General features: G+C 60.4%; 1 long non-coding RNA gene across 2 annotated transcripts in view; it reads right to left on the bottom strand.

Annotated features, from left to right (window-relative positions):
* Positions 1-14,997, bottom strand: part of LOC131278783 (uncharacterized) — a 56,392-nt gene that overhangs the window by 29,751 nt on the left and 11,644 nt on the right. The window lies entirely within an intron of this gene.

The following is a 14,997-nucleotide window of genomic DNA, read 5'->3' as shown; positions in this document are numbered from 1 at the left end:
CCACGTTGGGGAGGGAGGTGCCTTGCCCTGGACGGCATCCTGCTCCCCAGAGTCGGGTGCAAGCCTCACCCCTGCCCTGTGGCCAGAACCACCCATGATCAAGGTCTTGGAAGCTGGGGCTGGCGCAGGGGAGGCCAGCCTGAGGGGGTGGGCCGTAGTCCCCGGGACACTGCGATACCAGCAGGAGACGAGAGACGACAGCCAGGGGACAGAGGCCGGGGCTGCGCCGGGGACGGCGGCACGCCACCACCACCGCGCTACCGGTGCCGCAAGGAATAGGAGACAGGAGACCACAGCCAGGAGACAGAGGCCAGGACTGCTCTGGGGACAGCGGCAAGCCACCACCACCGCGCTACGGGCACTGCGAGGAATAGGAGATAGGAGATGATGGCCAGGGGACAGAGGCCAGGGCTGCACTGGGGACGGCAGCACGCCACCGCCACTGTGCTACAGGTGCTGGGAGGAATAGGAGACAGGAGACGACAGCCAGGGGACAGAGGCTGGGGCCATGCTGGGGATGGCAGCAAGCCACCACCACCGCGCTACGGGTGCTGTGAGGAAGCAGGCCCACCGGCACCTTGCCACCCGACTTGTGGCCTCCAAATCTGAAACAGAACACTTCTGTTGTTGTAGCCAGCCAGCAGTCCACCTGCATCCTAGCTGCCCTGGCAAGCTGAGACAGCCCGTTCCTGAGCCTCAGTTTCCCTTCCAGCCCCAACCCCAGCACCCAAGGATGGTCAGCTGGTGGCAACCACAAGCAGCCCCGGTGAGAGGGGTCCCTGAGGGCTCGGTGGCAGGCTCTCTCCGGGTGCTGGGGGGCATGCTGGCTTCTGGGTGCTGCCCTGGGCACCGCTGGGCTCCCCCTGCTCCCCAGGAGGCGCACGTGCTGGGCCAGGACAGCTCAGCTTCCAGAAGGTGCCCACACACGAAGGAGAGAGAGAGAAGGCAAAACAGCAGAGCCTGGTGTGCTGGGACTCATCTGCAGCTGAGCGCGCACGCACCTGCGTGGGTGAGGGTGGGGTGGGGGTCTGTGAGAACCGCAGTGTCCATCTCGAGCCCGCAGCCGCGGGGCTCCCTTCCAAGGGTGGGGGGAGCAGACCTGGTCGCCCGTCGTGCACGCCGCGCAGGCTGTGGAACGTGCTCCGCATGGGAGCCGCAGAGTTGTCAGAAATGTAGGTCATCCTCGGCGCCGCCTGGTAGCCCTGCCCGCCCCCGCCCGGTCCAGCCTGCCATCCTCCTCCCCGCTGCCCGGCCCTGCGCGGGGGCCCCGGGGGCATCGAGAACCTGCAGCTCTGCTTCCGCCCTGCCTGCGGGGGGCGGCGGGCCAGCCCCTCGGCCCTCCTTGTTAAACAGCGCTAGAACCCCCGCCCTGCGCCTTTCCAAAGGGCCGCGCTGGCTTCGCCGGGGACTGGGAAGGCGCTGCATCCCAGGTGGCCGGGCAGCACCTGCAGAGGACCCCGGAAGGTGGGCAGGGCCCCAGCCCCCATGGTAGGGGTCACCAGCCTTGGCCTCCCGACTTCCGCACCGCAGTCCTGTCTAGGAGCAGCTCTGAGCAGGCAACCGTGGGAGCAGGGGACATCCATCCTCCAGCCCGGTGGGAACCTGGGCCCCTGGGTAAATGCCCGGTGCTTCCAGAGAGGACCGAGGACAGGCTGGGCTGGGGTGGTGGAAGGTGGGGGCTCTGGGACACACACCCCAGACTCTCGGGGTCGACGGGGCATTGGTCATGGGTGGGGTGAGGAGCGGGTCCCGGGTGACCCAGTTCTGTGGCTTGCCCAGGTCCAGCCCCCAAGTGGCCACTGTGGGGTTGGCACCCCACCCCCACCTCACAGGGAGGGTCAGTCTGGCCCCAGGCGTATCGGAGGACACTTCTCCAGCCCAGGTGTCAACAGGTGCCTCCAGACGGGAGTCTGCAAAGGAGCCAGACCCTCTGTGAGCTCAGGGCTTTGATGAGTGCAGGGGATGGGGGGCAACAAGACAGGCTGGGGTCAGAGTCCAGCAGCCCCTTCCCACAGGCGGAGCTGCACTGCACGGAGAGGGAGGAGCCTGCCGCCGCCAGTGGGAACAAGCCTAGGCCCTCCCTGCGGAAGGGGCGGGATGGGTGCAGCCTGAGCCCGAGGCGGGAGGGACACCCGGGTCTGCACAGGGCAGGGCCTCCAGGCCTACCAGGCCCCCGGGGGCTGGACTGCTCAGGCCACCGTCCTCAGAGCACCCACTGCCACCAGGGGGGAGGGAGGCGCTCGGGGACAGGGTGCTTCCCCTCCTGTGGTCTGGCCTCCTGCCACCCCTGCCCCACACTGGTGCACCTCTTGGAGCTGGGAGGAGGCTGGTGGGCTGGGCTCCCAGGGCTGCAGGAAGCTGTGGGGGCATCAGCACCTTCGCCATGCATCTGCCATCTCCTTCCTGTCGCACAGTCTGAGACACTGCAGCAGCTGAGGCAGGGTGCAGCCCTCCCACCCCATGCGGGGTGGCAGGTGGCCCCGCTCAGCCGCCGCACCCCCGAGAGCCGCTCCTGGGCCCTCCCCCACCCCACACGGGCCCCTGTCTGACAGAGGCCTCCCCTTGCACCCCAACTCCTCAGCACCTGGGCCTGTCACATGCCTCACAACCCTCCAGGCAAACTGCCCCCGCCCCTCACAGAGTTTCCGCGCCTCCCTCCCTGCTGAGCCAGGACACTCCGGGCCCCTAAACCCCGTGGTCCCCGCTGCACAGGGGCTGTGCTCACCAGCCTTGGGAGCAGGGAAGGGGCGCTGCAGGGGTGTGACAGCACCCACTGGCGCTGGCTCCCCCGCCAGCCTCGGCCACTTCACCCTGATGTCCTTCGGGCTGGACGCCCCAGCCCTTAGGTCCCGGGGTCCTTCTGCGCTCCATCAGCTCCCCAGACTGCAAATTCCCAGAGGGCACGGGGGCCGGTGCACCCTGCTGCAGGAGGGACAGTGATGGTGATGCTGTGGTTGGCTGAACAATGGCCCCCAAAGACATCCATGCCCGCATCCTTGGAGCACGCAGGCAGATGCGTCACCCCCACGGCAAAGGGACTTGGCAGATGGGATTAAGGGAATTGAGCGTGAGGTGGGAGATTACACTAGATTATCCAGGGGGGCCCAGTCTAATCTATGAAAATTAGAGAACCTCCACCAGCTGGGGTCAGAGAAAGCACGCAACAGTGGCGCCTCATGGCTGGTGCCAGGACAAGGGGCCACCCCCACGGGCCTGGGAAAGGCCCTGAGGAGCTGAGCGCAGCTCCAGCTGGCACCCAGCAGGGGCGAGACCTCAGTTCTACAGTGGCAAGAACGGGGTTCAGCCAAGCCCCAAGCGAGTAGGAAGCTGGCCCCCTGGCACTTCCAGTGCAGCCTGGAGACACCTCCTGACCCACAGAGCTGTGGGACACACGTGCATCGTCGGAGCTGCTGGGTGCATTGTCACTTGTTCCAGCAGTGAGAGGAAATGAATACTGATGGGACACAGGGGGCGGGGTCTGGCTCTTCGAGGTGGGTGCTGGGCCTGGGGTGAGCCCCCAGCCTCTGGGTTTGCACTCTGTCCCGCCCCTGGGGTTGCAAAGGGCACCCACGGGGGCTGCCTGGGCAGGACTCCAGCCATGCTCATAGCGACATCTGTCACGGGTACCCGGAGCCCTGGGGGTCTCTGGCCCCCTCCCACACGGGCAGGTGAGACCAGGACTAGGCTCCAGCCCCATGGAGCCCCCGGGGCACCCACCAGTGCCTCTCAGCTGGGAGGACTGTCGTGTCCCCCGTAAAGATGCGTTCAAGTCCCCCTCCCGCGGGGCCTCCCTGCACGTAGGGACCTTGAAGACGTTCTTAGTGAGGACGGGGCCCGAGGGTGCACAGGCTCTCCAAGTGAATCAGGGTGGGCTCCCCCTGTGACGGGGCCTTTGCAGGAGAGGAACTGTGGACAGAGCCCCTCAGTAGAAGCCAGAAAGCAGCAGCAGCCAGAGGAGGGAGCCACGGCTTGGAAGCAGAGGCCAGCGGAGCCCCAAGGGTGTGGGCCGACTGGGGGCAAGGTGGCCTGTCAAGACCTGGACGTGGCCGCCTGGCCTGGAGAACCACCAGGTAGCCCGCCCGTGCTGGTAAGCCACCCAGCGTGGTGTGTGCCACGGCAGCCCTGGAAGCAGACACAAGACCACCGCTGTCACAGCCAGAATGCCCCAACCCGCAGGGTCAGCCTGTTGCCCTCCCAGGCCCCACCCCACCCTGGAGACTTTGGGTGCCACTTCGGGGGTTGGCAGAGCCCACAGGAGCTCCTGGGGTGGGCGGCACCCTGCCCCGCCTCCTGCCGGAGGTCCTGCTGCCGTCTTGGACCCCTGCCCGGTCGCTGGCCCACTGCCTGCCCAGGCCCCCGCCACGTCCCTGTGCACCCACGGCGCCCACCTGTAGCCCCCTCCCCTGCCCACGTCCTCTGTTCTCATGACTTGGTGCAAACTGCACTTTTCCTCCATCTAACAAGCCAAGGCCCCGGCAGAGCCGTGCAGCACCTGAAGCTGAGGGCAACACTGCCCTGCTCCCACCCATGTCGCTGTGCCCTGGCCATGTCCACCTCGCCAGGCTCCCCCCGGGCCGAGACCCTCCGCAGGGGCTGAGAAATGGGATTCGAGAACAGAGGGCAGCCCCTGCCACTGAGCGGGGCCCGGGGCACCCATGCCTGTACCTCCTCCTCCTAGCCACCCTCAGGCTCTCCCCACCACCTGTAAAGCACCGCTGCACACTTGGTTCAGCTCAGCCAAGTCCCCGTTGTGCAGGTGGGGAAACTGAGGCACAGGGCCGGACACAATGTGCCCAGGTCCAAGGACTGAGGTCACCGTGCTCTCACCCGCCGGGGAGCAAGTGGTCCTCTGCGGCAGGCAGGACAGAGGCTGACCTCACCTAGAGAGGAAGGACGGTGGGGCCCAGGAGGCCAAGCGCCCAGCTGGGAGAGGCCCCGGCCATGGGCAGCTGCTCCCGGCCGCTGTCCAGAGGTGAGTGAGAGGAGTGGCGGGTGTGTATCCCTGTATTCCTGTGGGGGCAGGAGCACAAAGGGGAGTTTGCTCAGGGGCCCCAGCTCTCCAGAACCCACCCCCAGCCTGGCCCAGAAGGGGCAGAGCGAGCACCCGCGCGGGGCCAGGCCGGGAGCCGCGGAGGTCTGACGCTGGGACTCAGGAGGCTGGAGGGACTCAGGAGGCTGGAGGGGCTCAGGAGGCCTTCCTGGACGAGGGGGGGCCTGCAGCCCTGGGAAGCCCCCTGTGAGCGGCCGAGGGGCCGGGCCACCCTGCCCCCCGAGGGGCGCCTCCCGACTCCAGGGGCCTGAAGAGAGGCGGGGCCGCTGGGAGGCAGCTGCAGGGGCACGGCACCATCTCAGCCCCCGGGCGGCAGCACCCGCGGCACAGCCTCCTCCGTCCACCCTCCTCCTCACTCTCCAAAGGGCCCGAGCTACCGCCCTGGCTCGACTCCCGACCGTGGGCAAGCCCTTACCCTCTCTGTGCCTCACGTTCCTCATCTGCCGAAGGCCTGCCTGCGTGGCCTGACGTCCATGGAACGGCCCCACAGAAGGACGGCCGCTGCTGCCGCTGCCCCGGCCTTCTCCCTGCGCAGCGCCCACAGGCCCCCTCGTCGCTGGCCAGGCGACGCGCCGATTGCCCCCCCGTCACCCCCCACGGGGCTGCCCCCCCTTGGGCCCCGCACCCCCACGGGGCTGACCCCCCTCCTTGGACCCCACACCCCCATGGGGCTGCCCCCCCTTGAACACCCCCCCACGGGGCTGCCCCCCCCGGACACCCCCTCACGGGGCTGCCGCCGTGGCCTGAAACCAACCTCCCGAGGGACAGCCCCTGCCCCATGTCTCAGGCGGGCACAAAGCAGACGGGCCACGCTTTGGGGACATCTCCCAGGGGCCGGCTCCTGGGGGGTTCCCCACGTCCCAGCTGAAACTCTGCAGCCCACATGCATGCACCGCAGGGAGGCACGCCCCTGGTAGCCATGGAAACCAGCTTTGTTCCCAAGCCAGCGAGCTGAGGCCCAGCGGGGAGAAGTGTTGTCCTTGGGGTCGTGTACGGCACCTCCAGGCCCCACTGCACAGCCCCTGGTTCCCCAGGAACCCTGGGGACAGGCAGCATCGGGGACATATGCTGGGCCCAAGGCAGGTCCCCGAGCTCACCCGTGGCCGCCTGATGCACCCACCCCTCGAGGGCCCACGGTGAACACCACCAGCCCCTGCCGTGGCCTGCCTGGGGGCCTGGGCAGAAGAACCCCTGGCCTCCTCGTCAGCTGTGAGCACCATCTCCCCACCCCGCGAGGCTGCTGAGACGACAGACGATGGGTGGACAGACAGGATGACCCTGCACCCTCCAGAGGGGCCACCCCAACCCCACCTTCTCCAGGCTTGGCTTTCTAGACCTCCCCACCCAAGGATGGCACTGGCCGGGCAAGCACGAGAGATGAAGGAGGGGGAAGAGAGAGGGCGGGGGGCACTGCAGGGGGACAACACAGGCTGTGAGGGGCCGAGGGGGTGCTGCAGATAGCCTGTCCTGAGACCCCGACCTGAGACCCTGCCACCAGACACCCGCGTCCCTAGGCCTCTGACATGAGACCCCCCCATCCTGATAATCCCACCATGAGGCCCCCCGTCCTGGGGACCCCAACCTCAGACCCAACCACGAGACCCCCCATCCTGACAAACCCACCATGAGGCTGCCATCCTGAGGACCCCGACCTCAGACCCCTGCCACAAGACCCCCCATCCTGAGACACCCCCCAACATGAGCTGCATCTGCCGAGGGTCCCACTGAGGCCATGATGCCCTGGGAGCTCGGCAGGGCATGTGAGGGACTGAGCCCTGGGTTCTGAGCCCCCCGTCCTCGTCAGAGGGTCTCCATCAGGCTGTGTTGGAACACACCATCTCAGAGCGACTTTGGGAGCCACTGCGGTAGGTCCAGGAGGGGCTCGGGTTGCTGTAGGCAGCTTCCCGCAGGCGATCTCTCTGGGGTCCCTGAGGCAGCCCCTTGCCCAGCCCACGAGCGACCACGGGGACGCTGTGCCCGCTCCTTCTGGGCGTGGCCGCAGGAGCCCTTGCTGCTGGATCCTTCTTCCCCACACCAGGGAATGAGGCCCACACCCCTCCCCCCAGGGCACACTGAGGCCTCTGCCCAGGATCCATCCCAGCGGGCGGCAGGGACAGCTGGGGGCTTTCCCCCAGGCAGGGCTGCCACGTTCCGGGCCCCTGCAGACCGGATAGCCTCCTGGCTCCACGGCCTCCTGGGAAGCCCTGTGGCCACTGCCCGGCAGAGCCCAGCCCAGCTATGGGGGAGGTGCCCCGGCCCCAGGACAGGAAACCTTCCCAATGCCACTGCCCTGCCACGGCCCCTCCTCCAGGAAGGCCACCTGGACTGAGGCAAATAGCAGTGACCGTGGCAGGAACTGCAGGGCCGTGGGGGCAAGCCCTCTGTCCCCATTTCCCAGGGGAGGAAACTGAGGCACATGGGGGCCCAGGAGCCTGCCTGAGGCCTGCCTGGGGGCCCTGGCGCTTCTGCCTCAGGAGGATCATGGCGGTGCCAGAGGTTCTCAGACTGGAGCTCCCCGAGTTCTCAGAATGCTTGACGGGGGGTTTGCTCCCTTCTGGCAGATGCAGGATGGAGGCTCCCGGGCAAGCTGGCCAAGTCCCCAGGTGGGCCAGGCCTGTGTGCACCTGCTGCCCCCACCAATCCACAGCCCCAGGTGCCCCGCGGCCTGTGACCCGGGGGCCCGTGCACATGCCTTCAATCCCAGCACCACAGGCAGGATTTACCTGCCTCCCGCTTGCTGCATTATGAGATTCAGGCAGTGCCTACACAGCATTCTTACCAAAATGGTGGGGCCAAGTACAACTACATCTTCTGAGCTAAATTCCAGCTCGGGGGAAATACTGGGGGTAGAAGAACTAGTTGAATCACATCAGGAGAAAGCAGCAGACACCACGAGGACGTTGTATAGTGTAACACTCCAGTTACAGGGTCACAACAATGATATGACACTGGAACAAGCCAACGGTTCAAAAAGGCAGGGGGAGGGGGAGGAGGGGCTGCTTTAGATTAAAGAGGCTTCACAACCAAATGCCACATGTGGGTTTTATATACCAACTGTAAAAGGGCACTTTCAAGACAATTAAGGAAAACTGAATAGGTACCAAGAAATTGCCATTAAATTTGTTCAGCATGGTAATGACTTTGCAATTTTGTATGAAAATGTTCTTGTTTTTTATTTCACAGATCCATGCTGAATATATGGGGTGAATGACAGGTCAGGGGTTTGTTTTAAATATTTCAACCAAAAAAAGAATAAGAGAAAGAAAAAGGAAAATAGAAAGGCAGAGAGGGAGAGCCTGAGGGAGAGAAGGAAGGAGAAGGGAAAGAAAGAAAAATGAGTAAGCAAAGCAAGGTGGTATAATTTTGACTGTTGAATCTGGGTAATGAGTATGGGAGGTGGGTGTTAGTTTTATGTCATTTGTGGACCCCAGAAAATTACATTCTTAAACTGAACCTACTTTGAACCTTTGATTATATTAGATCAGTTCAGGGCCCTTGGATTAGATTGCTCCAGTTGGTGTGGCCCAAGGGAGTCTTAATCCTCTTACTGGAGTTCCTTATCAATGGAGGAATAAAAATCACAGACACTGAAAAAAGCTGCAGAGACAGAAAGGAACTGAGAAACTGAGAGAAGTCCCCAGGAGCCCACAAAGCCATGTTAGCCAGAAGCCAGAAGTAACGAGGTCCAGAGGGGAGAGAAAGTGCACCCCACATGTGCCTGACTACCAACAGCTGCAGCTCAGGAGAGAGCGTCACTGGATGACGACTTGGTTTGAGTCCTTTACAGCCTCGGAACTCTACACCTTTAACCTAAATAAGCCCCACTGTAAAAGCCAACACACTCCTGGTATGTTGCTTTGGCAGCCTTCTGCAAATTAAAAGGGAGTTCATTTTGCTTTTCTCTTTAACTCTGAATGCATTTGAAATTTTTCATAATAAAAGGCAAATTTTAAACATGGTTATCGGGAAACGGACTTGGCCCAGTGATTAGGGCATCCGTCTACCACATGGGAGGCCTGTGGTTCAAACCCCGGGCCTCCTTGACCCATGTGGAGCCTGTCCATGTGCAGTGCTGATGCGCGCAAGGAGTGCCCTGCCACACAGGGGTGTCCCCCGTGTAGGGGGGCCCCACGTGCAAGGAGTGCGCCCCTTAAGGAGAGCCGCCCAGCATGAAAGAAAGTGCAGCCTGCCCAGGAATGGCACCGCCCACACTTCCCGTGCCACTGATGACAACAGAAACGGACAAAGAAACAAGACACAGCAAATGGACATGGAGAACAGACAACCGGGGGAGAGGGGAATTAAATAAATAAATAAATCTTTAAAAAATAAATAAATAAACATGGTTATCAGCAAAGGACTATACATTCAAGCCACTGAAGCTGACCAGAAAAGTCTCGAAATGACCCCAAACACATATGGCAATTTAATATGTGATAAAGGTGACATTTCAAATCAGTCTGCAACAGCTGGTAGCAATCTGGGAAAAAAATTAAGTTGGAATGGTGAAAAGTGGAGGGAAGCAGATGTGGGTCAAGCAATTGAGTTCCCACCTACCACATGGGAGATCCCAGGTTCGGTTCCCAGTGCCGAACCCAGGAGAAGACAAGCAAGACAGCAAACTGGCAATGACAGGCTGGCACAGCAGGTTGATGCAGCAAGGAGACACAAAGAGGAAACACAATGAGAGAGACAAAAAGCAGGGAGTGGATATGGCTCAAGCAATTGAGTGCCTCTCCCACATGGGAGGTCTCAGGTTTGGTTCCCGTGCCTCCTAAAGAGAAGAAGACCTTTCTCGCCACTGCACCCGCATGTCCCATCTGGGAACCTTTCACTCTGGGCTCCTTATGGCTTGGGCCATTCTCCCCCACACCTTCCAGCACTGTCCAGGGGTGATGCTGACAGAAGGCAGACTCTCCAGCCCATTTCCATGTCGGCAGAAGAACCGACAGGTGGGAAACAGGTCAAGCCAGCTTGGCCACCCATTGCCCAAGTGCTTGGCCTCAGTTTCCCCTTCAGAATCACTGCACAAGGGAGCCAAGGCTGCAAAGGAGCCTCTTCACCGACCCTTCTCACACAGGCGGGTACAGGATTTGCCACAGCCCCCCAGTCCAGCACCCCGGGGCCCAGCCCTGCCTCCCCAGCCTGCATCTGACCCTTGTCCCCTGCCACAGGGTGACGGAGAGCCTGGGCTTCAGGCCTGACCCTGACAGGGAGGCCTGCCCTGGGACCACCCCCACTGCCCCAGACCCCAATGTCAGTACTGCGACCCCACTGGCAGGACTTGCTCCCCATGTACCACTCGCTGAGCTCTCGCTACACACCAGGCCCCATGTCAAGTCCTGCATTCACCCAAGGGTCCTCCAAAGTCAGGATGACCCCATGAGCAGGTGAGAAAACAGAGGCTCCGGGAGGCAAGGTCACTTGCCCAAGGTCTTACAGCATTTGACTGGCGGGACTGGGGCTCAAGCCCCAGCCACTGGTGAAGGCTTCCCTGCCCTGCCCGACTCGCCCCTTTCTGGGCCCCACCAGCCAGGCAGATCAGGGTAAAGGCCTGCCCCACTGCTCTACCCTATGTCCCTGAGTGCTGCGGCTCCTGGGGGAGCCCAGGATGCCACTCCTGCAGCTACTCTGCTCCCATCAGCTCAGAGTGTGGTGGGGGCTGAGCATCATCCATCACCTCCTCAACCACCACCCCCTCCATCATCCATCACCTCCATCAACACCATCACCTCCATCAATGTCATCACCTCCATCAACCATCACTGTCACCACCACCATCCTCTCCATCACCCACCACCACCCCCTCCACCATCTATCAATGACCATCACTTCCATCAACCACCATCACCTCCATCAACTATCACCTCCATCAACCACCACCCCCTCCATCATCCATCACCTCCATCAACACCATCACCTCCATCAATGTCATCACCTCCATCAACCATCACTGTCACCACCACCATCCTCTCCATCACCCACCACCACCCCCTCCACCATCTATCAATGACCATCACTTCCATCAACCACCATCACCTCCATCAACTATCACCTCCATCAACCATCACCTCCATCTCCCACCACCATGACCTAACACCATCACCACCCCCTCCATCCCTCACCACCACCCTCCATCATCTATTATCTCCATCAACACCATCACCTCCATCAACCATCACCATCACCATCCCCCTCCATTACCCACCACCACCCCCTCCATCACCCATCACCACCCCCTCCATCATCTATCACCACCATCAATGCCATCACCTCCATCAACCACCATCACCTCCATCAACTATCACTTCCAACAACCATCACCTCCATCAACCATCACCATCACCACCACCACCCCCTCCATCACACACCAGCCCCCCTCCATCACCCATCAGCTCCATCAATGCCATCACTTTCATCAACCACCATCACCTCCATCAACCATCATCGTCACCACCACTACCCCCCTCCATCATCCACCACCAACCCCTCCATCATCTATCAATGACCCTGACCTCTATCAACCACCATCACCTCCATCAACCGTCACCTCGTCTCCCACCACCACCCTCCATTATCTATCACCACCATCAACCATCACCATCACTGCCCCCCATTACCCACCACCACCCCCTCCATCACCCATCACCACCCCCTCCATCATCTATCACCTCCATCAATGCCATCACCTCCATCAACCATCACCTCCATCAACTACTATCACCTCCATCAGCCATCACCTCCATCTCCCACCACTATGACCTAACACCATCACCACCCCCCTCCATCACCCATCACCATCACCCACCATCACCTCCACCACCCCCAGTTCCCACTTACTGAGCTTTTACCACAAGGCTAAAACTGTGCCGAGTGCACTACATAAAATGTCACAGTTCATCTCAAGCCTTGGGGGCACAGCTGTCATCTCTATTTTGCAGCTGAGCAAACTGAGGCTCAGAGAATTAAGAGAAGCTGCCCAAGGCCCCCCATCTGGGAAGGGGCAGTTCACGGGCAGCTCTGCCAACTGCCAGCCTGCCCCCTTCCTGGCCGCACTGCACCCCTCCCAGGGAGGACACAACGCCCACTCTTAGTCACTGACTGGGGGACCCACCACAGCCACCCAAAGTGGGCACAAGTGGGAGAGGGCTGCTGGGCCCGAGACATGAGGAAGCCTGCTTGCCTCCTCCTGCGCTCCCACCAGCATGCTGGAGTTAGGGACAGAGGCCAGACCTGACAAGGGAGGTGGTCAGCAGACAGGCCAGAGGAGCACACAGACCTTCCCCGAGCCTGCAACGGAGGCTGAGGGGAGCGGGTGGGAGACTGGGAGCAGAAACCCCAAGAAAAGGGGTGGCGGGGTCCCCACAGAGTGGCCAGGTGAGCAAGGACCAGACACGTACCTGAGGGCATCTTTGGAGAGGTCACTGGGACTTTGGCCAGAAGCGGGGCCATGGGGTGCCAGACCATGGCCAGCGGGACTAGAGTGAGGGGCCAGCAGGAGACAAGGGGACCAAGGAGGGGGGCAGGGAGGAAGTCACCACGGAGGGGTAGCTCACGGGCTGGTGCAGGGAGCGCAAGGCAGAGAGGGAGGGCAGGCTGGGGCAGCAGCGCTCGGAGGCGCAGAGCCCAGGCCAGGAATGGGTGGGTGGGTGACCAGCCTGGACCTGAGTGATGCTTCACAGGGGCACCTTGGTCCTTGGTCTGGATGCGGTGGGAGCTTGGGCACAGAGAGAGGAGCAGGGTGGGGGGCTCTGGAGAGAGGAGGCTGAGCCGAATCCCCGGGAAAGAGAGAGGTGGGGAAGGCAAGAGGCTCAGGAGCCCAGGGGATAGGTGGGATGGGAAAGTTTAGGTGGTGCATATGTTTCCACAGTTTAAAAACAGAAGTGAAAACAGAGTAACAAAAGAGACAATGAGGGAGGCGGATGTGTTCAGGCAACTGGGCTCCCGCCTACCATATGGGAGGGCACTGGTTTGGATCCTGATGCCTCCTAAAGAAGACAGCAGGCAGGTACAGAAAGCTGGCACAAGAGACACAAGAAGAAAAAACATAATGAGACATGCAATGAAGCAGGGAGCAGAGGTTCCCAGTGCTCCTAAAGAAGACAACAAGCTGGGGCGATGGGCAGGTGCAGTGAACTGACACAACAAGAGACACAGGGAGGAAAAATAATGAGAGACACAACAAAGCAGGGAGTGGAGGTGGCTCAAGCGATCAGGATTCTCCCTCCCACATCAGAGATCCCAGATTCGGCTCCCAGTGCCTCCTAAAGAAACAAGGAAGATGAACAGACACAGCATGTGAAAAACAAGGGGGTGGGGAGATATAAATAAATAAATCTTTTTTTTAAAAAAGAGACACAATGACACATGATACATAATAGCAATCCGTGAACCTGGCTGGAATCTAATAAGGGAGGGGAAAATGCCCAAAAGAACATTTTTGGGACATATGAAAAAATTGGAATACAGACTAAGTTTAAAGCAATGTCAAAGTCCTTGAACTTGATGACTGCACTTAAGGTGGTTATATAAATGAATATCCTTGTTCTTAGGAAATGTGCATTGGAAGTATGTGGTCAAGGAGCATGATGTACACAACCTACTCTCAGATGTATAAAAAACAAGTAGGGAAGCGGCTGTGGCTCAACCACTTGGGCTCCTGTTTACCATATGGGAGGCCCTAGGTTGCCTTCCCAGGGCCTCCTTGTGAAGACAAGCTGGCCTGCGCCCACAGAGAACTGACAGCCCATGCAGGCAGAGAGCTGGCAAGGCAAGATGATGCAACAAAGGGAGACAAGCAGACCCAGAAGAACACGCAGTGAATGGACATAGAGAGCAGACAGCAAGCAAGCAGCAAGGGGGGGCATAAATAAAATAAATTTTAAAAACAAAAACAAAAACAGGTAGTCAGACAGACACACTGACAGATGAGTAGATGGATGGCTAGCTGGAAAGAAACAGTAGTAAGTGTAGCAAAATGATACATTTGGTTGATCTGAGTATCCAGGGTGGGGTATGTTGGAGTTTTCCGAATAGGTTTTGTATTATTTCTGCAACTGTCCTGTAAGTTTGAAATTACTTCAAAATAAAAAGTTTAAGGGAGAAAAAAAAAAGACACCCAGGGAGAAGGTCAGGAAAGCTCAGGCCTGCCTTTCCAGAGTCCCTCGGAAGCCCTCTCTCTTGGCCCCATTTGGGCACCCCACACTGAACGCCCTCCATCAGCTGGACCCCTTCCCCAAGCACACCCCCTCCCAGTCTCTCCAGGAGGGTGACCAGACCCCAGACTGGGCTGAGGATTTATCCATAGCAAGGACGGGGCCACCATAGCCCGGCCAGCGGCTCCTCTATGGCTCAGAGTGGGCACCACGGACGGGGGAGGCTGCGGGAGCCCGACTGAGCCCAGCCCACAGCCGCACCGGGAGGACAGGCCTGGTGCTCACCGGCCCTCCCGAGGCCTTGGCACACGCTGTTCCCTGCAGGGACTCGCCCCCCTCGGCCCGGGGCACTCTTCCTGCTCCCGTGCTCTGAGGAGCTCACGTTCTATTACAGAGACCCAGGGCCAGTGCGGGTGGGGAACAGGGCCACTGCTCAGTGGTACAAGCTTCTATTTGGGGTGATGGGAGAGTCTGGGTGAAGAAGGATGGAAATGGTGAGTGTAACACCACTGAACTGTATACTTGAAAGTATACAATTTCCGAAGGGAAATGGTGTGCTGCATACGTGTTACCATAACAAAAAAAAAAACCTCCTTCGTCATGAAGCTGCCCTAATCACTGGGTTCAAAGAGGAACCCCCCTTGCGCTCCCGCCCCCTTCCTGAGCCACTTTCTAATTATGTTCACTTACTATGCTTTCCTGGAGCAGGGACCTTGTTTCTCAGACTGACTGGCACAGAGTGAGCCCTCGAAAGGCACTGTGGCAAATGAGGTGACAACTAGGTAGCACCCC

The sequence above is a fragment of the Dasypus novemcinctus genome, chromosome 6 (assembly GCF_030445035.2).
Source record: "Dasypus novemcinctus isolate mDasNov1 chromosome 6, mDasNov1.1.hap2, whole genome shotgun sequence".
NCBI lineage: Eukaryota > Metazoa > Chordata > Mammalia > Cingulata > Dasypodidae > Dasypus > Dasypus novemcinctus.
The sequence above is the reverse complement of the archived record's forward strand: the minus strand, read 5'-3'. Positions and strand labels throughout refer to the sequence as shown.